The following is a 27,222-nucleotide window of genomic DNA, read 5'->3' as shown; positions in this document are numbered from 1 at the left end:
CATAGTGGTACTCATTCATATATGACTAATTACATATTGTCATAGTGGTACTCATTCATATATGACTAATTACATATTGTCATACTGGTACTCATTCATATATGACTAATTACATATTGTCATAGTGGTACTCATTCATGTATGACTAATTACATATTGTCATAGTGGTACTCATTCATATATGACTAATTACATATTGTCACAGTGGTACTCATTCATGTATGACTAATTACATATTGTCATACTGGTACTCATTCATGTATGACTAATTACATATTGTCATACTGGTACTCATTCATGTATGACTAATTACATATTGTCATAGTGGTACTCATTCATGTATGACTAATTACATATTGTCATAGTGGTACTCATTCATGTATGACTAATTACATATTGTCATAGTGGTACTCATTCATATATGACTAATTACATATTGTCATAGTGGTACTCATTCATATATGACTAATTACATATTGTCATAGTGGTACTCATTCATGTATGACTAATTACATATTGTCATACTGGTACTCGTTCATTAAAATCAGGTGAAAAAATAACTCATCCTTTGTATCTCACTCTCTTCTTCATCTCTACTAACAATTATTTTTATATTCATTTTTACTTTAAAAAATTAATTTAGTTATTCTTAATACCATTGTGAGTATAAAGTTACAAGACTACCATTATACTCGACTGTAAGTTGAATCCAGCTGCAAACTTCATAAATCCAAATCTGTTGTCTAATAATTTGACAGCGGGTTATGGAGTCTGTTAGGAATAATCAATAGAACCAAGACAGACCCTTAACTGTCAGCATATTATGAAATGGCAGATCAGTGTCTATTTGGTCTGCAGTTGGACTCTACTTCTATGCAATTATTTGTGGTATATTCCAAATTCTGTTGCTCTATTCTGTGTTGACCATATGACTGCCAAACAAGATACAATGAAACTTGCATGTACACTGAAGTAAGGAAAAATTTGGTGATATTGGTACGAGTCTGTACGAGTATTCTGGATAATCAGCTTTTCTTGCTTATCCAGGATGCAATGCACAGTATCTCTTCTTGGCTGCCACTTTTTTTTAAAGTCATCAAAATGTTACTCTATTGTTTCTTGCCATCTTTTTATCACTTTTTCATCAAACAGCTTTACAAGCCAAATTTTACAATACAGGATTTATTTATAGCTATCATTTGTGTTTACATTGTTGAATTTATTACAGAATTCAACAGACCAGAATCTGTAATAAAAATTTACAATTAAAAAGAAAATGAACAAGAAATTTGAGCAACAGGGACCAAGCTTGACTCGTCTTCAACTGAACTCTCTTCACATAAGTGGGAAATAGGGAAAAGTGAGTTGCAATCTTGGGCCAGCCGCTGAAATTCACTATTTGACATAGCCTAAACCAGGCGCTGGCAACCTATGGTATGCCAGACTCTTTGGACAGGCACATGGTACAAGTTGCAGTTTTGTATGGCATGCACTCAAAACAATAATTATAGACAAATATGATTTGGCACACAACACTCCACAACTGAGCAAACCTGGCACAGCAGTCCTAAAAGGTTAATGATGCCTGGTGTAAACCATCTCTACACATACTGTCCAGCCACAGCCACATTTTGTTATGATGACAGTTTACTGAAATAAATACTTAGCTACTTCGGAGTTTGTGATAGCTCGAATGACAGAATTTAACTTCCTGCTGTGATTCTTATGCATTTGTTTTAATATCTGCATGGTTTATTAAATCTATACTGATGGCTGCAGTTAAATGCACGTCTACATTAGTTCACTTCATTTTCAAAGGCTCTGACTCACAAACGTCACCTGTAAAAGATGGCTACTTCATGAAGGAACCAATCTCACAATCAAAGAGGGGATTATTCCTTGAATGCAATTGCATCATTTTCTAGTTCTCACATTGAGATTCTTTAGGATGCCAGACAAGACAAGAAGTTAATATCTTGCGCTTAAAAGGAAACATTTAATATGCAAATCTTACAATTTTACTTATAACTTATAAAATTTATTAAATATTGGGGATTGAAAAGGAAATAAGGATTTAAAGATTCACTTTATTTACTTTCCAACCTTATCGTTACACACTTGTATGATTTGGTAACCTGGTCCATATTGGTACTGCACTATATCTGGAAGTGCATTATAATGGGTAAGAATTGTAGTTGGGGTCCATAGAATTAAGTAACAGCAGTAAGTACTGAACTATGGGAATGATTCAATGTTGTCAAATAATGTTTTAGAATACAGTAATACCTCGTGCATTCGCGTTTCTGGATTCGTGAATTCACGGATTCGCAAAATTTTCATTGGTACCCTCTACATACATGTTTTCTTTATTTTATTGAATTGTACCTTAGTTATATGACTTCTGTGACATATGAAGTTTACCTAGTTTACCTTCCTGACAATGACAAAGAAAACGTCAGTCATTAAGCATCCCATCCAAACCCCAGTCAGTGACCTAAGGATTACAATCCAAAATTCATCAATTATATGATGCTTCCTCCTGCTACATTAAAAGTTTGGTCCAAAAATGTTATAAAATGTCATTATAATTTAAACTGTTGTACATATGACCCCCTCCATGGCACACCAGGGGCATGAGCTAATCATGATGCTTCCTTGCAGATGCTTATCACTGGGGCAACATAACTATGTTTCATGAATTTAAACCAGCAGTTGAGGAGGTTATGAAAAAAGGACATCGTAATGGAAAGATGAAAATGTAGACAGACAACAAAAAAATGCAGGGTATCATAACATATTGGATGTGTTTATTAAAAAAAAACACAGTAAGAATGAACTATAAACAAAATCTGTAACTGGCTTTTCTATGGTGTTATATTAGAATCAATACAGCAGGCATCTCCTGTCAGGTGTACATTTTATAACAATACTTTATACCTATGGTGACAGACATATGGAGCAAAAAGTGTACATCAAGAACAATGGCCTAATTACCATGCAATGCTGTTAATGCATACTGTATTAATATTCTTGCAGTCCAAAAAGATTGCTACTGTAAGAAGACTGTTTTTGACTAAATCTAGCACATCTTATGCTTAATGAATCAAGTTTGCTCACTGCCAACAAAGCATAAAACAATAAATTTCATTGGTTGACAGAGATGTCCTACAGATTTTGATTAGCTGATGAACACTGAGGTTTCACTGGATAGTTTCATATTTTGAAACCTCCCTAATTTTTAAGATAGAAGGCATGAGCCTTATTATCATAAGCCTAGCGTTCATAAATTCACATAGAAGCTAAATCCGTAATGTGGTTTAGATTTTCTTCGTGTTAGCCTTAAAAATGGATTGGCTTGTTTGGTGACTGCCTGTCATAGTTAGACTAGAATTGGAGATCAAATGCATAACTTGGGCTGCAAATCATCAGCCGAATTGGCTTACGTGTTCACGTATGTCTACTACAAAGGTAAATATCTAAAAATCAGGATGGTTTAAGAGAATCAAAAGTATCCAGATTTGTTACAGTACTAGTGAACTTTAATCATGCATACGGCACATACTGATTCTTTTAGCCACCTTGTCACAGGAAAATATTCAAAACGGCTCTTTGCTGTCAAAAATGAATGTTAAAAAGAAGGGTTGGTGGCAGTGTCTGTCCAGTATCAAAGCCACCAGTTGTATAGGGAATTAACCTGAATACCTCATGCAAAATCTCACAAGCATGCTTTCTACAAACATCATTAGTTGGTTTGTATTCGTAATATTATTCTCATTTTTCTTTTTTAGGTCCTTATCGGATGAAAATTCACCTAGGAAACTGTCCAGTGAGACCTGACGGAAAATGTACAGAAGGGATGAAATCTTCAGGAAAAATACTGTTAATTTTCAGAGTAGTGTATCAACAGGAAAAAAATGAATTGTTACTCAAGCATAAGCAATTTTAAAACCATAAAGAAAGACTCACAAAAGGGGAGTCTGATAATAAATCATAGGACATCGTATCCTGGGTTGATTCATTTCTGCAATAAATATTCACTTTTCCAGCAATATATACTTTTATCAGTCATCGAGCCAGGCTCTATCAGTTTCCTGCAATTTCCTTGTCCACTAAAATAACTACTGAAAAGTGGGTACAGTAATTGTAGCTAAGAATGAAATTGTAAAAACCATGCATCTATAATGACAGAATCAAAGCAAGTATTGCTGAAAAAGTGAATATTTATTATATAAATTAATAAATTTGTGACCCAACTGCCATTAATGATGATATGCATTTGAATCTGTTGAATAAACATTAAAGAGTTAAGGATATTTGTAACCCCTGTATTTTTCCTAATTACCACTTGTTTGACCTGGCGATGACTAGAATGTACATGACATTTGTGTTAATTTTATACCATCCCTATGACAGTGCGTGTCTAAATTGAGAAAGCAAGAGAGTAAATAATGCTCTCATTGGAGGTTATAATAAAATGAAAGAATGATGTCAAGCACAATGGCATATTACAATTCTGCTGCTGTCTGATTTTAATTACTGGGAAAAAGTCTGAATTGAACATAAAAATAAAACATTAATTCCTGTATTCCATGACACATGTACATTTGTTAGTGACAGTAAACTGCAACTGTAAAAGTGCATGCATCATGTGTACCTACCATATATATATATATATATATATATATATATTCACTTACAAGTCGAGTCAAACTGCAAAAAAAAAAATATCCAGATCTGCCATAGCATAATGTACCTGCAGATCAAGGTTTATGTTGTTTGTTTTACTTATGTGATGGCAAATCTGGATCTGTGCAGTTTGCAGTTAGTCATAAGTGAGTATATACAGTATACAGTACCTGTTTGTCACTGCTAGCTTGTAAGCTGTTTGAAAATTAACACCCAATAACACTAATTTAATATTCATGAGGGGAATATCAACTGTGGAGTTTTAGAGATAAACAAAAATAGCATTCATTATGAAGTGTCATGGCCAATACCATATTTATCCATTTAAAATTACATCCGACTACGTAAAGTGAAGACACAAATCTGTTTTCAAATCATACACACATATTTTCATAGCTTTTGAGTCAGAAACCTGCGCTCAAGCTCAAAGTTGCTAGACCATGACAGCGTAAAACTGTAATAGGGATAAGCTAATCATAGAACTTTCCGATGTTTCTCGACTCCCTCTACAAAACTGCCAAATTTCCATTACAGTATTTGGGTTCCAGACATCATACCAGGTAAACGTTAGCTGTGCCAAGGAAAACTTGGTTATTTACTTGTCCTTAGGACAAGTTATTTGCTCTGCTTGTGAATAAATCTATGTGCATTTTCTGCCTTTATTAAATGCCCTAGTTCAACATTTTCAACCATCCACTCTGCATCACTTATCTAGTACTTTTGCCTACTTGTTGGCAAATGAGAATATATTACAAAGAAAGTTTCAGGCGTGGGTGGAGGGTACACAGGTATCTTAAAGATCAAAATCATTAAAATATCATGTCTGGAGAGAAGACAGCAAGTTTTAAAAAAACTCTAATACATGCAACATAAACAATAATTTAATTTAACTGGGGTCATAATGTAACAATCTTCCATTTATTTTGACCAATCAGGAATCCTGGTCTTGATAGGTGGGTTTGAGTAGCTCTCTGGCAATGAAGCTGATATGACAATGTTGGTGATGCGAGTTGGGCATAATACTGTCTGACAAGATGAAAATCAGAACTTTTTGACTTTGGTTATTACAGGTCTTCAAACTCATAACACTCTTAAATGTTTACTCCTACACTCTTAAAATACACTTAAACTTAATTCTTTCATTCATTGATTTATAAATTTTCACCTGTGAAACTGCAATTTGTTGACATGGAAAACATATTTTAAGGGTTTAAAAACTCTGGGTTTTTTTAAGGCTCAATCTTGCATCAGGTGCCTTCGATCTTTTAATAAGAGCGTAAATATTGTAGTGGATATTTGTGAGTGTACTACTGAGTAAAGGTACACCAAGAACAAAGTTCTGCTGCAACCCACTTGTTCCACAGCCAAGTGCTTGGAAATTTATTTCCCTATCCCTGTGTACTTCAGGTCATGCTACAAAGAAATTAAGGACTGATCTGCTGTGGCATAATGTTCTTGAAACTCCTCAAGTAACAAACTCTGAGCTTAAAGACCATTTTTCTCCTTTATATTTTATTTTACAAATCTCTGCAATTTTTCTTTATCTTCACAATTTTAATTCAGCACCATATAGTCACTGTTCTGCCAATATGCTGTTAAACCCTACAACAGTTGTTCTGAACCCCTAGGTCACGACCCAAATCAGGGTCATATGGGCATTTTGGAGGGTTACCAGAATTATTGGGTTTTTTTTGTGGGTGGCAAAATGTGTATTTTATTAGGGTCATGGACCAAGCTAAAGTTGGGAGTCACTGCCCTACACACACAAGCCCCAACCCAAAGGCTTACTCACACTCAAATTACCTTTGTAAAAGTCTTATATTTTTGAAACTGTTCTTAAAAATAAAGCTTTTATATATATATATATATATATATATATATATATATATATATATACTTTAAAACCTTTTGTATCTCAATAGGTTATTTAAAAAATAGCAGACAGTACTTAACACATTAACCCCTAGCGATGACTTTACGGGGAAGGAAGTAGTAGCCTACTGCCGAGCTCTGTATGTAGCGTCATGGTCATGCATGATACACTAAAGTGGGTGGTATTATAGAAAGGTAGACAGATGTAGCTTTACAATGATACCAAATAATCTGGAATATCTAGTTGCACTACAAAATACAGATAGAAAAACCTCATTTTTTGGACCCGACTTTTTTTATGCAAAATTCGCCCGTGGTCAGAATCCCGATTTGTGTCCTGATTTTAGACTTTTTGGTCTCAGACCTAAGGCAAACCAGTATAAACTGCAAACAGACAGATGAGCCTTTGCAAAAAGTAGGATAAGATGGGCATTTGGAATAAAGAGTGGTCTCCATACAAAAATAATGGCTTTGTTTAGCAAAAAAAACCAAAGAAGTCCAACTTTTACCCTTCTGCTCATGCGCAAGTCAAATAGCCAATGAAAAATGATGTTTCTAACACAACTAGGCAGTATGTTATTTAAAGATGACCGGGGATTTGGTGTTTTTGAGTCTATTCAGAAATAGCTTTCAAAATGTGTTTCCTACTCGATTTTCAGGCAAAAATGGCAAAAAGCTCCAGGGATTAATGTGTTAATGCACTAGTAGTGATAAAAATGAGATAAACTTATTTGCTCTGGCAGTTTTGCCACTTCACTTTGTTGTTTGCACTATCATCATTTTCTTGGACACATATTCTTGTAATCCAAATTTATCAAATACTCAAGTAAACTTGTGAAAACATTAACATGTCTGAATATCTGATGCACCTGGAATGAGCTGCACCAAGGAACTTTCCGTTCTGCCAAATCTTAGTCTCATTTAGCTGGTTTTCGTTCAATTGTTATTTACCTGCATTAATTGTAATACTTCCCTTTTTTCTTGCTGTAAGTATCATTGTAAGTCTTCAGCCTCGAAAACATGTTACACTCGCGGCTGTCAAAAACACTGCAATTCGGCAGATTACCACGAATCTTGCAAGTGTTTTGATTGCCCAAAATATCATTTTAAAATTGAGATTATCTGCCACCTTACGTTTTGTTGTTGTTGTTGTTGTTGTTGGGTTTAACACCATTTTTCAGCACACGATAGGCTATACATGGCGGCCAATGGTGGCGGAAGAACCTGGGAAAACCCCAGAAAAGAACCACCGACCCACGAGAAGCTACTGGCAAGCTTTCTCACATACCCACATTGGCCGAATCCGAGACTCGAACCTACGCAGATAGAAGTGAGATGTCAGTGATCCGTAATGGAGAGCACTTTAGACCACTCGGCCACTCGGGGCCCCCTTACGGTTTTTATTACCTCTTGCAACTTCTGCTATTGCTAGTGCCAACAGTGGATGGACATGTACTACAGAAAGTATTAAGCACATTTTTTTTCTTTCTTTTTTATTCCGAACGACAAGCACATCCAGTAGGCACACAGCAATCATGATCTGGGGGACACAGAACAAAAAAAAACTGCTGGAACCTGCAATCCCCCACTCAAGGTGTAAAAATGATAGGGTGTAAATGGCAAATATGGTACTTGATTTCTTTGGGCAATGGAAAAATGAAATAATGAAGTAAATAATTAACTGCATAATAAACTCCAGAAAAATGTTGATTGTGGTATGTAAAGTCCACAAAATTTCTGCATAAAGTGTTTCATTCTTACAAAAGAACTCCAAATTATTTGTTGTTAACCTAGGCCTAAATGAAGACACTAACTCAAAGAGCTTTGGCTAGCCGGGTAGAAGCAGCCATCTCATCTACATAGTTCATCTTTGCTAGCGAAGGTTCCAATAACCCTATCTATACCTTGGCGGATCAAACAGCTATATCAGTGCTTTGTCCTAGTGACATCTATTCGATTTCATTAGTTGCCTCCTTTAGCATGTGATGACAACTAACCAATAGCATGACACATTGTACATCAGCCAAACATGGTGGTGTCAATTGATCTAAAAAGGATACATTGTAAGTTTAACATCGAAAGTATGACCATGTACTAGAGGGAAGCCACGACAGATCTATTTGAGTGAAAGGTATTTGTGCAAACATGGACTAGCACTGGAAAAGTGTTTATTTATCGGTCATTCAAGTTGTGTGCGCCCCTTGTCTCGATCAAGTAGGAACAATGTTCAAATTTGAGAAACTTAATTTTGATTGGATGCGGTGACTTGCCACCACATCCAATGAAATTCACAAACTCGAAAGCACAGAAATCTGCTCGATATGCCAAGGTGTATACAGGGTTATCAGAACCTTGGCTAGCGACGATGCTACATAGTTAAGAATTCAGTGGTCCTATCTGCCCGAGTTGTTTATGTAAATGTTCTCAATTCATTCGTATTGTTGACAGTTTACTCTGGCCTTGAAACTTCAAAGGAACTAACTGAGGTTACTTTAGTTCTCTACATCCCTGGTTACAACAATGGTGTGGACTTAAAGCACTTGTACTCACTCAGAGTTCACTTTATGCCTACAGGTCCCTGGTTATACTATTGGTGGGGACTTCTAAACACCTTTACTCATTAAGCCGAGGTTACTTTTGATGTAAAAGTCTGCTGTTACACTAATGGCAGGCACATAAAGCACTTTTGGTCAGTGATCTAACTGAGGGACTTTGGAACTAAGGTAAAATACATTGACGTTTTCAGAGGATTTGCCACATCCTCATGATTTTGCGTTATATGCTAGTTCTGTGGTAGCTCTTCACAGATTTCAACTATAATAAAGATACTGCATTCTAAAAGAAATTTTCTATTTGTTTCCATCAATTTTAGCTGCAACAGGGCCAGGAATGTACGTTTTCTTTTAACTTTTATTTTCTATTACCACGATCAATACATTATCTATGGTAATATTCGTGTCATCTATATGGCTTAAGATGACCTCTATCATTATTCCAACATCTTTAAAAATAAAGAAACCCACCCACCCATCCCAAAAAAACAATCCCAGCTATTTGCTTATTGCTTGGCCTAACCACAAGCATACAGAGCACTAGCGACAATCTTCTTTGAAAATAGGCTAGCCATAATAGTGCACCGGACTTGAATTCTTCATCAGCCATGTCAACATGGCAGCCATTCATTTACACCATGACGTGGTTACAATTCCAAATGATTCAGTCTCACAAAGGAACATGTGCACTTGACACATTAACACACACTAGTGAATAACTAAAAAATGACTTTTTTTAAATATTAAATTTGTCCAAAAGTTGGATTTGGCCCAAATATCTTTCAAAAAAATCCCATTTAGCCAACATGCTGGCATACCTGACATGTGTCAAACAGTTGATTAAAGAAACATGAATATATTTGTAATAATCAAAATTAATTTGTGACAAATTCAATTGTTTTAAACAAAAAATAATACTGTTTGAATTATTTTGTCATGAAAAATGAAAATATGCTGTTAATATAATTTTTTTAAACAAGATTACTTGGTAATTTCTGTACATTCTTTACTCGTGGAAACCACCCTAGTACCAGTAAGTGAAAAAGTGCTGTCGTACATACATGTTATACCAGTAAAAAAAATACCATGGTAAACCATTTTATGGATAATATCGTGCATCTCTATTATTTACCTTGATGCTGATTCAGTCATCAAAGCATCTTATAATTGTGGTTTTCCAATAAAGTTTCATGGGCACTGTTCAGTTAAAGCAAATAATCAATTAACTGATTGCCATATACGCTCACATATAAATGGACTGAACTGCACACTGCATAGATCTGAATATGCTGTTGCATAATACTCTGGCAGATCTAGGGATATGAAGTTTGTTAGGAGCAATCAGAAAAACAAACAAGATAGACCCTGAAATATCAAAGCATTATGCAATGGCAGATCAGGATCAGGGTCTACACTGCTTGCAGGTGAGTATATACAGTATGACATCTGCGTCAGATTTTCTTTGAACTTCAGTTCCACGTGATTCACATTTTTTTTTCAGTCCTTTTTGGGCTATTTAAAAATACCCTTGGTCAAGGTATCATGTGAACAAATTAATCAATCAGTAATCAATCATCGATTGATCAGCAGAAATTTATCATGAAATTTAACCAATTTCAAAACACTGTTGTTAAAATTTAATTATAGTTTGTTCAGCTCAGCATCAGTAAGTAATATGTAGCTAAAAATATGTAGCAGGACAGCAGTTATGGGGGCTGATAGTTTGCTGGACCTGACAAACAGCTGATTACGTGCCAATGTAGCCTAGTTTTATGAACTAGAGATGGGGCAATGGGTTATTGCAATTCCATGTGAATTTACAAGTTGTCAAACAATGGATTTCATGCAATAATGTGCTGCATTGATTTCCACAAGGCCCCTTCAACAACATAAAATCAGGAGCTGAAAAAATAATAAGTGTATAAATCAACAGATGTCTGCACTCATGTTTTGTGGACAAATCCTGTCTGCTACACTTGTGATCTTGCATCAATTGGTGAGATCAGAACCCCAAACCACAAACATAATAGTATAGCCTAGGGGCTAATATAAGTACAATGTAAGCATATGCAATTTGTCAATTGCTAGTTATAAGTTACGCTGCAGAATTGGAACATGGAGATATATACCAATTGGTTGGTCAATAAATTTGACAGTTATCAGTGATGAATTGAATCTTTAGATGCTTCAAGGAAGATCAGTCCAAGTAGAGCAACATCTTTATTTCAATGGTTTCAAAACACTAATTGGAGCAACTCATGCACAAAAATCCAAAGTTTTTGATTTGATCGAGGCTACTCGCACGGCTGCTATGTGACCAATTTTGATAAGACTAGTCGCATAGCTGCCGTATACCTGGACTTAAAAAGACTTTTCACACGGCCACCTGTTGCATAAATAATTTACTTAAAGCTGTTCTTATGTCTGCTTTGTACCTGATCTTCCATTTTTCTTTTCACTTGAATGTATGTAAAACATATAATGTTACATTCTCATTGATTCATCTTCTGCAGTAACACAAGCAAGTATATTAAGTAGAAAATTACCAAGTGACTTGCTGAAAAATGTTCGATTTTGTTTTCATGTTAACTGTCGTCTATGTAATTGAACCAGTTAACCCACAATCATTACTTTATGAAATATTTCTTATCTTTAGTACTGACTTCTACTGTAATCATTACCTAAAAAAATGCACACAATAAAGTATAAGTAATGATCGTGCAGCAAATGGTGCAGGCCTTCATCTATACATCATGTTATAGTCCTAAAAATGGTCTCCGATTTATAAGTCATAAGGAACTGTCCACTTAATTTTTCCAGGGAGGGGTGCAAGGGATTTTCTTTTGAACAAGAATATTTTTTCTTCAACAAATATAAAGGGTAACCAATATAATTGATACAATAATAATTTATTTTTTCTTTACTATAGTACAAGTCACATGTATCTTGGAGGCTCATAACACCACCTATTTCAGTAACGAGTGTCATTTTTAGAATTTGATTTTATATATACCTTTAACCCTTTACCTCATAGAGCACAGTGACAAAGTGCAGCGCGCTATAAATAGAACACCTGTTACCTAGCTGACTGTATACAGAGGCCTGCCTGTGAACTGTTAAGCAATGTAATGTATGTTACGTTCAACAGCAATTTTAACTATTTTACATTTTTGGTACACATCTATGTGGAAAAATTTAAGAGTAAAGTCCGATTGTTATAGCTGTGTAATTATTTTTCACAGAAGAATTTTTTATGTGCTTTAAAATCTTGAGAGAACTCGTTCACCATCATGTCAGTAAGGCCGCATGACCAACCATAGCTGCCATTTCCCACACTCAAAATTTACATGTTTTTCGTCAGCATCTACATCACTAAGTCATGTGAATTTGATAATTTATAAAAACTAATTGCTGCCTACATCAATATCCGAGCCTTTACCTAAGTTATTGAATCTTTCATAGTTGTGATTCTAATCGTGAAAACTTTGTAAGTACTGAATGAAATCTTGCCTGTGAACTGTTAAGCAATGTAGTATATTGTAAGCGACCTCTAATTCCTGTCTGCTAGGAAGGGTTAACTGAAGAAGTTCCACTCAACAGTAAAGTCAACCCAAAATCTTTAATGAAAGCAACATGGCTAAGAAACTGGAAAACTGTTACAGTACACAATATTCATTGGAATAAGACAAATATACTCCTGAAACACTCATTGCTTGCACTCTTGTAATGTAACAATTTGATACGGACATTAATTTCCGATGTCTTGTTCCAGGATCTTTTCAATAAAATGTCTCAGCACATAATAGTCTGTTTCAATGTTAAAATAAATTAAATAATGATTGGAAATCATAGAGTGGCCACAACAGACGAGAGTTGAAGATTTGCTTTGTATTCGTTTAACCCAGGTTACCAATGTGGTGGGAGATAACTGCACGATAATTCTGAAGATTAATTTACTTACTCAACATTCCTACATAATTTCCCATAGTGCTCGCCTCTGCATATTGTTAAAAACACGGACGTTCAAATGTTCCAAGTATTGCTTATTTTACTAGCTTTTCACCTAATTAATGTCCAAATAATTCAGAGTATTATTATTACTTTGTCAGTCCTATACTATTATTATTATTTAGCAATTTCTATATATCATTACCTAAAAAGAGTATTTAACTTCACAGATGTTAGTTCTGGTTTTGAATTTGACCGCACTCTGCAGTTATCTGACAAGTACTGTCTTCCACTCCAATATATAACCTTCAGTTTTATACCACGTGACAGTACTGAACCAATCAGAATTGGCAGACCGAATCCGCCAACGAATCAGATGTGGCAAGCTGGCAAACCTCAGTCTATCGCAAATCTTGCAATATCAACCACATATGAATAAGGTTCAATATATTCCAGCATATAAAATATTCTCCCATCTTATTCTGTACAAAACTCTGAGACAAAAACTCTGTATCCTAATATTTCTATGTAGTTTTCAGTAGCAAAGCAACAGTTCTCAAATGGATAAACTGTGGCAAACCAATGACAGGGTATAATGATACTAAAAGAATTGCGGTTGCTAGGGAGGTTGCTACTAAGCACAACACAAATTACATTACTCAATAAATCTAACAGTTTTTATATAAAGTCGGTATATTTAAGATATTACTTTCGGCAGTAAGTTCACTGTGACTTCATCTGAGTGTAAATGTATGTATATCACATACCTGTAATATCTAACCATCGAGGTTATGGGTCACAAATGAACAAAAATGGCGTCCATAAGAACTTGACTCAGTCGTTGAAAAGTTTGTTTACCGCGAAACACGAACAACCTGAAACTTCATATTTACTACACGTGTTGTGACGTTCACATCAAGCAACCACATGATGGAGAAACACATCTGGTATTAAATGAGGTAACACAAGTATTTAATTTGTGCAAGAAACGGTCCTGAATGTAAAATGTCAAACCTTGACAAGCCAAGTGTAATATGACGATCAACATGGTAATAGCTAAAACGTATTGACAGAGATTTCCAACATACATAATAAATATGGGATTACCTAACTAGTAATTCAGTATAATCTGACTCCATGGACCGCAGAAGTCTGAGAATATGCCTATGAAGTGGCGCAATATCGAAAATAGGGAGCAGTTATACGTAAAAATTCATGTAACCACAAAGCAACTAATTTGCCACAACTACATGCTCCTGCACTGCCCTAGGTCCAATGAGCTAAACATGCAACACTAATATCTTAAAAGAAACATCTCTAATAACATATGGAGAATTCACATACAGCAATAAAATCCACCCCAACCCCATTATGGTGCAGAACTGGTTAATCCTGAGTCTATTACAGTATGTTACATTTAACAGCAATTTTAACTATTTTACATTTTTGGTACACATCTATTATATGTGGAAAAAATTAAGAGTAAAGTCCGATTGTTATAGCTGTGTAATTATTTTTCACAGAAGAATTTTTTATGTGCTTTAAAATCTTGAGAGAACTTGTTCACCATCATGTCAGTGAGGCCGCGTGACCAACCATAGCTGCCATTTCCCACACTCAAAATTTACATGTTTTTCGTCAGCATCTACATCACTAAGTCATGTGAATTTGATAATTTATAAAAACTAATTGCTGCCTACATCAATATCAGAGCCTTTACTTAAGTTATTGAATCTTTCATAGTTGTGATTCTAATTGTGAAAATTTCATACATACTGAATGAAATCCTGCCTGTGAACTGTTAAGCAATGTAGTATATGTTACGTTTAACAGCAATTTTAACTATTTTACATTTTTGGTACACATCTATTATATGTGGAAAAAATTAAGAGTAAAGTCTGATTGTTATAGCTGTGTAATCATTTTTCATGGAAGAATTTTTTATGTGCTTTAAAATCTTGAGAGAACTCGTTCACCGTCATGTCAGTGAGGCCGCGTGACCAACCGTAGCTGCCATTTCCCATACTCAAAATTTACATGTTTTTCATCTGCGTCTACATCACTAAGTCATATGAATTTGATGATTTATAAAAACTAATTGCTGCCAACATCAATATCAGAGCCTTTACCTAAGTTATTGAATCTTTCATAGTTGTGATTCTAATCGTGAAAACTTCGTAAGTACTGAATGAAATCCCTGACCGCCATTTTGGAGAATGGAGATTACGACCCAGTTACTTTAAATAGCAGAATCGACCAGTGCATAAACAGTGACCATGTGATCTGACGTAATTGTCATTCGCAGAAATGAATGTAGTATCTAATAGGTGGGTTTTCCCTGAAGGTGGCGCTACGAAAACCAGCTCAAAATGGCTGATGTTTACAGCTGGCGTCTAGAGGCGTCAAAAGGCACTTCCATGTGAATGTAGTAGAGGAGTCAAAAGGCGCTTCCATGCGAATGGAGTAGAGGCATCCAAAGAAGCTTGCATGAGGTAAAGGGTTAAGTGGCAAGTATTCACTTCATTTGGGTTTGTATACATCCATATTCCTTTGGAAGATTGTTATTTAGACGCCCCGGAGGTGCATAAGGCAAAATGAATGTTAAAGTAAGTAGACATTTTTGGATGAAATGAACCTAAAGGTGAGAGCCAGTACAATTCAGATTTAATGTCGCATGCTGAAATGTCACAATGAAACTACGCATATTGATAAACGAATTTGTACTACCCTATATCGTGATGATTCCACTTGACAAGCTTATTTTAACCCAAGTTTAGTACCAGATCTGCCAACCCTGACGAGTCCGTCTCAGTAAGGAAGTTGATTTTTTTCCATAAGATTGACCAATTACCAGTAAGGTGTAACAAAATATCAATAAGGGGCCATCCATTTAGTACGTACGCATGGAGGGGGAGGGGGTAACCCAAATGCATATGCTTGCGTATGGAGGGGGGGCTATTGATAATGTATGTAGGTATAGGAAACAGTGGTGGTGGGGTGAAACCTTGATAATAATTTGTCTAATACATAACATGTTCGACTGGGTTCAGTCGGCGTTTGAATTTTAGCAGTCAGTAGACAAACTGTTTAAAGTTACGCAGCTTATTTCTTTGATGCAGCCGGACATTCAACGTCGGTGGACTATCTGTTTTATTAAACACGTTAATCTTATTAATCCTTTATGGTTTCTGCATGGATTAAGTACAGGCCATTCTATAGAATTTGGGGGGCATCAAGCGTATGCATGCGGGAGATGAGGTGTAAAAAAGTATGCCTGTGTACAGGGAGGGGGAAGGGGTTAAGCTTTGCCAGATTTTTGCATACGTACTAAATGGATGGCTCCTAACTGCTATTGTAAAGCTGGAAAAGGTAATTAAATGTTCAACACATCAATGATAAACATTATGTTCAAATGAAAAGTTTGTAAAATACGTGTAGACTTTATTTACCACTAGTGCAGTTAGTTGCACAAATTCTAGTTCCAAACGCTATGCAGCTCAAAGGCTTCTTGCTATCTCTCAACTTGACATAATTCTTGGAAATTCTTTTCCATTTCACATGATGACTGCAATCATATCTCCTGCCACGAGACATACTCAAATTGGCATGTGATGTCCAATAAATGTAATTGTGTCCTTTCCAGCTTTCATTCACAAGAACCCGAATACTCCTTTCTATCCTTCTGTGTTGATTATTAACACTTTTCTAGAAGCATATTTTCCCTTCCGTCTTAAGGACACACTGTACTAACTATATGGAAAAATGGGAACCACCCTGGAAATGGGTGAACCTGAAATAGAGTATATATGGGTCTGGCTGACCAGGACTGGTTAATAATGAGAGTTATATTTTAGGAAAAAGAATCTTTTGAGAGCTTATCCTAGCTGTAACTGAAGAAAAAAAAATAGAGACATTGTTTTATTGATGGAATTTCAGTTCTTTAACAGTCCTGAGCTAGAACATACATTAATAAAATTAGCACATGACTCTTTGGTGCAGAACTGAAAGCATCCTTTTCTCTCTACACAGAGTGAGACATCCAGGTTTCATCTATACTGATAAATATAGGTTTGATCATGAGCAGTGAGAAATTTTAAGTTACTGAATTTTTAATATCATTGTGTTTGCATAGGTTTACTATGGAAACTGAATTAGTAATGCGAGTCCTTAAACATGCATCGCTTTCTGGACACCATTTTTACAAATTATATAATCAACATTCTGATCATGCAGATCTTTTGCATGAACAAACAGGTGCAGTTTAAAGCATGTGGGTTGCTGCTGTAAAGTTAGTTTGGTTCCCTGACTAACTTTACTAATTCTAAGATGAAACCCATTTCTAAATAAAACACAGATGAACCAACAGTGTTTCCCTTTACGCACATTTGTGCATCATCGACGCACGCTGGAGAAAATTGACGCACACATTTTGTTGCATTGCGTTTTTTCTGATGCAAAGGATTTTCATAATGTGATCAGGATTTATTTAATACCAATGCACTGGACGATGGATGACATGGTATATATTTCGAGTATAGGCGTTGACTGATTCCCTGCTTTGTTTGCTCCCTGCCTTGTGCTCCTCTATTTGTATAGCAGAGTGCATCGCAGGAAACATAAGAAACAATGAACCAGACTAACATAAGCAATGTTATGATGAAGTAGCTTCCCCTAATCTCACGAGCTTCTTGCGATTTCCATCGAGCTCAGCAAGCTGTTCTAGATATTTAACATCAAGCCTCATTGCACTAAAAAGTGGTCGCCAGATTAAAACGTCGTGCACTAAAAATCATTAGCAAAGAAAGTGAAAGAAGCAGAACACAAAAGAGTAACTGTGGATCTAACTTTAATGAAAAATGGAGAAAATAATTCCATTGACATGAATACGGCACATTCATTAGGATTACCGGTGTGACTTCTGATAGGGTGATTGCGAAGACTGCAAAAGTGACTAATCCTTTCGTGACAGGGTTTTAGAATTTTAAAAAATCTGCCCTCGTTCGCCACAAGATATCTGGAGAACACATTATAGCCCAAGATATTCTTTCACAACAAAGAAATCAGTAAACTTGCAGAGACAAATGCATTATTTGGATTACAAAGTCAGCGGGTCATTGCAGATTTTGTTGGTTTTTAACTTTGCTGCAATAAAAGAAAGATCTTATAGTTCAAGTGTAATTTATTAGAAAGAAGATGAATCATCCTCCTTGATTTTTGGATTAATATCTTCTAGGACGAAGTACAATGAAACCAATGATAGTACACATTTTATGAAAGGCAGTAAATTAACTCCATTTGGTTAAAAAGATTTATTTGGCTTTTTGTATTGGCTTGTATGTAATGTGTTGGGCTATAATATTACTTCATATTGGACACTGTTAAAAGTATGACTTTAAAAGAAAAATGAACTAATAAAATTATTCTTTGAATGGACAATGCATTTGTTTGTTAATTGTGCATGTTGGTTTATTTGTATGTTTAGAGAGAGAGAGAGAGAGAGAGAGTATGTTGCGCAAGTTGCAATATCCTATTTCAAGCTGAAAAAGTATGTCATATGAAAATTTGTCAGTACATTTTTGACCCCCACATTTTTTATTTGACCCCCATTTCTGACACCAAGGGGTTTTCTTTACCCTCAATTTTACACCCCTGGGGGATACACTGAACCAATTAACCTGATTTTTTGGCAACAATCATTTTTCCGTAGTTTTTGCTAGTATGCCATAAGTCTGTATTTTAAGGGTAATTTTCGTAACACTTGCAGCAAAATCATAAGTGTTGGCAGGTCTGTAGTACATGGCCACCATTGTAAAAGTTCTAGGCAACAGATAATTTTCATGTGGAAGTTTCTTGGTGACAGTTAAGCTTTAAGGTGCACAGAATTCAATAATCAGGAATGAAAAGACTTTGGTTAACACATTAACCCCTAGCGACAACTTAACGGGGCAGGAGGTAGGAGCCTACTGCCGAGCTCTGTAGCGTCATGGTCATGCATGATACACTAAAGTGTGTGATATTATAGAAAGGTAGACAGACGTAGCTCTACAATGATACAAAATAATCTGGAATATCTAGTTGCGTGCTTTGAACCATTCATGAAAAAGTTTTACAAATGCATGTTTAAAATATAGGCTGCCTAGAAAACCCACAATGTCTGATTCCCAGTGTAGTTGATTACGATTTTGTTCGGCAAATACTTGTTTATGATAGCAATGATGATAATAATTTTTAAAGTTATGAGGTATGAGCTGGGAAAGCGTTAATGGAGACACCAGTGAGTGATTTTGAGCCCGAAACGGTTTTAAATATGAGTTGGATGAACATGCTCGAAAGACAAAAAAATAGACAGCATGACCCTTTCAGTGATATTTTGAAATTAAATATATACAAGCGGGCAGACTAGTGGGCCTAATTAAAATACAGACAATTTTAAAGTATAATGCAATTTTCATTTTTTTTAATTAATCAAATTTGCCCTGTGGATCATGTGCTACAAAACCAAATACCTGTATCCATATCAGGGTTAAGATAAACTGAATAAAATAAAGGTTACAAAATGCAATTAAGAAGTACAGATATTTATTTTAATACCTCTACACATGCATTGATGGACTAAATAACCTCATACAGCATTACGTAACAGATAAGAAATTTGGCATAGTAGTCAGTAAACTGCCGATTTAACAAATGAAGTTTATGTTAGTCAAAAATCCTATTTTGGCATAGATGTATCAAAAACATAATGATCTCTGGAAAACTGCATATAATAGTCACAAAGATCAGTTTCCCAACATATTCAAGCTGACAAAGCTAACCATGTATATGCCCCTTCAGAAAGCACAGAACAATACTAATACAAAGAAAAGGAGCAAAGTATGCTTAAAATTAATTAACAGATTAATGCTTCTACAACTAGAGGTGAGATGTCAAAAATGTTTATTTCACTGAGCTATAAGAAAGTGGAGCATAAAGAAAGAGAGACAGGTACTGAAGTTTAGATAAATATTGACCTACAGTGGTACCTCGGGTTACGAACACCTCAGGTCATGAACAATTCGGGTTACGAACAACAACTTCGAAAATTTTTTGTCTCGGGTAACGAACAGTGCCTCAGGTTACGAACAAAGGCGAGAGAGAGAGAGAGAGAGCAAGGTTTAACTTTGGCGACAAACGATCGTGTACAGTACAAACGAAGGCCACGCAGTACTAACATCGCTTAGCACTAGCCTAGTAGCCTAGTTTTGCACGCGTGCACAGCTTCGCTTTCATTGGCCTTACTACACAGCAGTAAAAGATTGCTTAGCAGTGGCACTGTGTTCAGTTTACCTCTTTCATTATTTTCCTTGTTAACCCCATCAATTATGAGTTCGAAGAACGGTAGTGGTGTTGCTAGGAAGCAGAAACGTATAACAGTAGAGGTAAAGAAAGAAATAATTATGAAACATGAAAATGGCATTCGTGTGTGTGACATCGCTAATGAGTACAGCATGGCAAAATCAACTATCTCCACCATCATAAAGAACAAAGAGTTACTCAAATCAGTCGATGTGGCTAAAGGCGTAACTAAGCTGCAGAAGCAAAGACCTCAAATTTTAGAGAAAGCTGAAATCTTCTCTTGATCTGGATCAATGAAAAGCAACTTGCAGGAGACAGTGTTGGTGAGGCAATAATATGTGGAAAGGCAAAGCTGTTGCACAGTGATTTTTTGTCGAAATTGCTTGGTACAAGTGCTGAGACTGACGATTTTAAAGCCAGCAGAGGCTGGTTTGAAAAGTTCAAAAAAAGAAGTGGCATTCATAGTGTAATTAGGCACAGAGAGGCTGCAAGTTCTAACTAGAAAGAAGCAGAAGCGTTCAAGGTGGAATTTGATAAGATCATCAAAGAGGAAGACTACGTTCCACAACAAGTCTTTAATTGCGATGAAACAGACCTCTTCTGGAAGAAAATGCCAAAGAGGACCTTTATCACCCAGGAGGAGAAAGCACTGCCAGGGCACAAACCAATGAAGGACAGGCTAACTCTGCTGTTCTGTGCCAATGCCAGTGGTGACTGCAAGATTATGCCAATGTTGGTCTACCACTCAGAAAATCCTCGCGTCTTTAAACGCAACAATGTCCAAAAAAGCAAACTCCCTGTGATGTGGAAGTCTAATGCTAAGGCATGGATGACGAGAGCCATCTTTATGGAATGGCTGACTAAAGTGTTTGCCCCAAGTGTGAAGACATACCTAGAAGAAAACAATCTGCCCCTTCGATGTCTGCTGCTTATGGACAATGCTCCTGCCCACCCACCGGGTCTGGAGGAGGACTTGGACATGGAGCATGACTTCATCAAGGTCAAATTTCTGCCTCCCAACACCACTCCTCTGCTTCAACCCATGGACCAGCAAGTGATCTCCAACTTCAAGAAACTGTACACAAAGGAGCTCTTCTCAAAGTGTTTTCAGGTCACTAATGACACCGAATTGACTCTGAGAGATTACTGGAAAGACCACTTCAACATCCTCCACTGCATCAACCTCATTGACAAGGCCTGGAATGATGTCTCCACCCGTTCCTTGAAGTCTGCCTGGAAGAAAGTTTGGCCATCATGTGTACCAGAGAGAGAAGAATTTGAAGGATTAGAGGCAGACGCAACAGCTGTAGTGGATGAGATTGTGTCTTTGGGCAAAAAAATGGGCCTGGAAGTCGATGGCAATGACTTGGAGGAGCTGACTGAGGACCACAGTGGACAGCTCACTACAGATGAGCTTGTGGATCTTCAGAATGAACAGCTAAAGACATTAAAGGAGGAACAGTCGTCCGATGATGAGGAGCCAGTGACCATTTCAACTGCCAGGATTAAAGAAATTTTCAGCAAGTGGGCAGACATCGAAGACTTCATTGTAAACCATCATCAAACAAACTTGTTGCTAACAGGGCAGTAAACCTGATGAATGATAACGCGATGGCCCACTTCAGAAAGATTCTCCAGCAAAGGAAGCGACAAATTTCCCTTGATAGTTTCTTGGTGCAGAAAGATTCCCAGTTGGCTGCCAAGAAACAGCGACAAGAAACTCCTGAAACTAATGATTCAGAATAGCAAACAAAGTGACAAATTTCCCATGTTCGTTTTCTTGGTAAGAAAGATGGACTAAATCTTTTTTTATTTTACATTTAATTTATTTGTTTGTTTTCTTTCTCTTTATTTAATACATCAAGTACACGTATTCTTTGCATTTTGTCAGGTAAACGACCGGATGTTAATAAAAAAGAATGATTCTTTCATCTTGAAACGGATTGTCTCTATTTCATTGATTTCAATGTTTCGGGTTACGAACCGAGTTCTGGAACGAATTAAGTTCGTAACCCGAGGTACCACTGTATGACCATTTCTTCCTCCCATCCTTTTTTCTTTGATATAGGGGAAGGTCTCACTTAAGATAAATCCTGTCATCATCTCTCCTTAAATTGTACATGGAAAACAACTTTGGAATTTCTCTTTTTTATGCAGATATTTAACCAGTGAATGAAGGTGCTGATGGAATAAATGAAATTAGCATAGACTGAGCGATGGGGGCAGATTTCCAAGTGCTCAAGTTTATCACCTTGTGTTAGTTAACACATTAACCCCTGGTGACGAGTTTAAGTGGCAGGAGGTAGTAGCCTACTGCCGAGCTCTGTAGCGTCAAGGTCATGTATGACACACTAAAGTGGGTGGTATTATAGAAAGGTAGACAGATGTAGCTCTACAATGATACCAAAAAATCTGGAATTTCTAGTTGCACTACAAAATACAGAGGGAAATACCTCATTTTTTGGACCTGATTTTTTTATACCCAAAATTCATCCGTGGTCGGAATTTGCTTTTGTGTCCAGATTTTAGACTTTTTGGTCTCAGATCTAAGGCAGACTGGTATGAACTGCAAACAGACAGATGAACCTTTGCAAAAAGTAGGATAACATGGGTACCATATCTGGAATAAAGAGTGGTCTCGATACAAAAATAATGGGTCTGTTAGGCAATAAAAATAAAAAGTAAAAAAAAATCAAACTTTTACCCCTCTGCTCATGTGCGAGCCAAATAGCCAATGAAAAACGATGTTTCTAACACAACTAGGCAGTATGTTATTGGAAGATCACCTGGAAGTTGGAGTTTTAGGATTTATTCAGAAATGGCTTTCAAAATGTGTTTCCTACCTGAATTTCAGACAAAAACAACAAAAACCTCCAGGGGTTAATGTGTTAAAAGAAAATTGTAGAATAGTGTTAAAAGACAATTGTAGAACAGGACTGGGTGTAGTCAATAGTTTTCCTTCTTCACTAACAAATACAATCGCCTCTGGCTGCAGCAGTCTTTTGCATCTGCAGGAAATAAAATGTGATAGATTTTGTTGGTATTCAACCTTATTCTAAATGCCAGGTTTTGTTCTAACAGAGATTTTCTTTGCATGGGGAAATTGCATTGTTTCTTCTGTTTTGAAAATAACATCATAATGTCTTCCAAAACAAGGCGAGTTAAATGGATCCACCATTAAATGGCCTAAAATGTTGGGTAAAACTCACTGCAACCAATAGGTTGTCTGTTCAAAAGTACTGTTGATATCTTCTCATCCAAGAGCACTGCATATGATAACTACGTCTATCTGTAGTCTGCATACGGGAAATACAACCAATGTCAACATAGACGAAAGGGCAACACCTACCTTCCAAAGATGGAAAGACCATCAAGTTTATGTTTATTGATATGTATTGTTTCACCCTTATGGGTCATGAAACAGTACCGTAACTTCCAAGCTCTGTAACTTCAACATCATTTATGATATAGCAAAGTGGGTGGTATCACCAAAAAGGGGAAGGATCTCGTTGTTTAATGATATTAACTCATTCAGTCCCAGCACTGTTATCAGTATCTCTGCTGCTATGCCCCAGAAGCACTAAGCTGTGTCTAGCTGCTTGTGCCCCAGAGTTTTTACCTGTTTGAAATATTTTGTAAACATCATGCACATGCATTCACTCTTACCTTGATTTCTCTTCTTATATCTAATAAAAATCCATGACATTTTCAACAATTATTCCAAATGAATTTGTCTACAAAGTGATGTATTTTTTCCCCCCATCTGTCCAAGTCTTTCACAACTTATTTATACACTATTTACAAAATGATGTGCAATATTTATCCGCAAGACTCTATCATCACTGTCAGCATCCTCATCTTCTGACGATTCAATCTCAGAAACTTCTATGTCCAAATCTAAATATCACAAAATATCCAACTGCTTGCTCAATATTTTCGAGATCAAACCCGAGAAACTCCTCATTTTTCCTCTCATCAAAAATCACTTACGTCTGCCATCATTTACAATTTTTCATGAACAGAACATGTGTAGTGAAAATGCTCTTAATTAGTAACCCATGGCTTCCGAAAAATTCAAATTTGCACAAACCAAAGTAAAATCATTTCTGATTGGTTTAATATTGGTCTGATTCTTGGGAAAAAAAACATTTGTAACCAATCAGAGATGTATCTAACACACATTCACCATGACTGGAGATGGGATCGGCCATTGAATGCAGAAACCAGATCATGCGTACAGATGGAATCGGGGCCGTACAAGTTAAAAATGTAAACTTTGTACTTGCATTTAAAAAAATATAGTGTGGAAAAACACATTTTTTTTTACAGACCTGTTCATTTTAGGTCAAAAACTATTCAAAATCTGGAGACCAGAGTTTGTCCCAATTTAAACTTTTTGACTTTGGATCTAAGACTAGTCTGAATTGTACACGGACAGATGAACCTTTGCAAAAAGTAGGATAGGTTTCAAATGTGAAGTAAAACAGGGCCAGGAAATAAAAATTATAGGTCCAATATGCATCCCCCAAAAGTCCAATTTTCAACCTGCTGCACATGCACATCCAAAAAGCCAATCAAAAACATCTTTTGTAGACTTAGGCATCCAGTTACATGAAAATGTCTTTGACACAGATGTCTTTGGATTCATTCTGAAGGAACCCCTAAAATGTTTTTGGTAACCCAATTTCAGGGAAAATGAAAAGAATTTCCACGAGGCAATGAGTTAACTCATGTAATAAAGCACTGCATATTAATTTTTCTACTATATAATAAAATGGGATCAATGATAAAACCTGCATGACCTTTTCTAATGAAGGATAAAACAGCAAGGAAGTGCTGTATCATTATTTTTTGCTATTTATAATATTTATATAATGTGAATAGTGTGAACTTGGCGCACAATGTCAGGGGATGAAAAATTGAAAAATGTGCTCATCCAGACAGCAAGTACTACAAATTTCTACTGGCCAAGAGAAACTCTTACTCATCCTGCTATTACAGAAATATAAAAGATGATGATGTTTACTAACCTAAAATTGATGATATTAGAGATTGTTTCTGGAACTTATTATTACCCGTCAAGCACTAGTTTTAAATAGTTATAAATTAGGACCAGTCTGCTCTCCCTTTTTAAAGTGTTTATTAGTCTTATGGAGTGAGATTCAGTCACTTATATGAGCTTGATCAATGAGACTTGATCATAATGATTGATGAATCATGATAATGAAATCTGTAAGACATTTCTGTACCAAGGTTGGAAATTGGAAATAATTTTAAACATAGCAGCAAAATTCTAAAAGAAATAATCCATTGAGGGACTAAAAGAGTCTTCCACACAGATGCTGACAAGAAGGAAAATTCTAAAAAGAGGAAAAGAGATCTGTGTTTGGAGTGAGGCCTGCAGAGTCCTTGATACAAGCCTTTCTGAGGTTAAATTTCCCCATCCTGTCTACAAACACTGGGAAGATATTTTTTTTTTCTGGCCCATCACATGCATACATTACAACATGGCAATTTCAAACAGACTGAAACTAGAGCATTTACAGCAAAGTGTGTAAAGTTTTATAACAATGTTCCAAGTAGTTTAGGAAGAGTAGCAATAAGAAACTTGTGTTAACATATGAATGGATGATGAACAGCCCATCCCATATGCTCTTTTGGTTTATGACCAGTAGAGCTAACAAAATAGATTCCCACTGACTTTATTGAAATTCAAAATGCAAATGAAATCTCAAATAATTAGATATCATTAACATGATTTGGAGGGTACTATCCAAGGTATTCCAAATTCTTAATACATTTATTGGAAACAACAATTAGAAAGGTTCCAGAAGAAGCATGCACACAAAAAACATTGGGTGACAAGATGTGAATGAGGAACTAACTACACTGCAAAGGAACAAATCTCGATGTTTTGCAAAACTCCTAATTGCTCTCTTCCAACATTTTTTCTTAAAAAAATATACCCATGCTCATTAGAATCCTTTACATCAATTAGTATAATAATGAGAATTTTTTTAAAAGTCTTTCTTTTGGAAAGATTTCTTGTTCTATTAATTCAGTACATGGAAGGAAAAAAAATGTACAGCAGTGGCATGACCTCCCCCCCCCCAATGTTTGTAGACCAGCCAAATATAAAAATGTAACAAAATTCTGTTAGAAGCACTTTTTAGTCATTTTTCTATTTGAAAGGATGCAAAATTACTTAGGAAGGAAGCAAAATATGTGTTCTCAACTCTAAATATACAAATCAACCACAATATCTCTGTAAATAAATCAAAGCCAGATGTTGCGAACCTGTTATACAAAATAAATTATCCAATTTTAAACCTTTCACACAGTAATCAACTGAGTCACAAAACCAATATAATACAGTGCATTATGGTCTTTGAAAAGAACAAGTGCAACCCTTGACAGTTCAGAACAAACAAATGTTTGTTTTTTCTGCCATTAGTAAACAAACACTTCTGTCTAACAGCAGTGCAAATAGGAAAAGTCACCTGAACAGGAAGAGATGTCATGAGTCAGTAGAGGTAGTCTACTCCATGTGATTAAAGATCACCGATTAGTTTTGTGCTTGAAGCATACCCACCTTGTATACTTGCATACATGTTGGATTGAACTCTAAACTACATAAATCCAGATCTGCCACTGCATAATGTGCTGGCAGATCTGGGTCTATGCAATTTGTTAGGATAACTAAGTAAAAACAAGAACATAGACCCTGATCTGCCAGAGCATTATGGGACAGCAGATAAGGGTTTATGTTGTTTGCAGTTTGAGTATATATGGTACTTCCAATGCAAAACGTGAGTCACACACCTGATCA

At 36.0% G+C, this 27,222-nt stretch overlaps 1 protein-coding gene and 1 long non-coding RNA gene across 2 annotated transcripts in view; one reads left to right on the top strand and one right to left on the bottom strand.

Annotated features, from left to right (window-relative positions):
* LOC149801336 (ras GTPase-activating-like protein IQGAP1) overlaps positions 1-27,222 on the bottom strand; it is a 275,437-nt gene that overhangs the window by 188,030 nt on the left and 60,185 nt on the right. The gene's annotated exons all lie outside the window — the stretch shown is intronic.
* LOC149801337 (uncharacterized) lies at positions 3,180-4,003 on the top strand. Its single transcript, XR_016420628.1, has 2 exons — positions 3,180-3,468; positions 3,789-4,003. It is a non-coding gene; the product is annotated as an uncharacterized LOC149801337 (long non-coding RNA).

This window comes from Sinohyriopsis cumingii, chromosome 4 (genome assembly GCF_028554795.1).
Source record: "Sinohyriopsis cumingii isolate HCF-2022 chromosome 4, ASM2855479v2, whole genome shotgun sequence".
Classification (NCBI taxonomy): Eukaryota; Metazoa; Mollusca; class Bivalvia; order Unionida; family Unionidae; genus Sinohyriopsis; species Sinohyriopsis cumingii.
The sequence above is the reverse complement of the archived record's forward strand: the minus strand, read 5'-3'. Positions and strand labels throughout refer to the sequence as shown.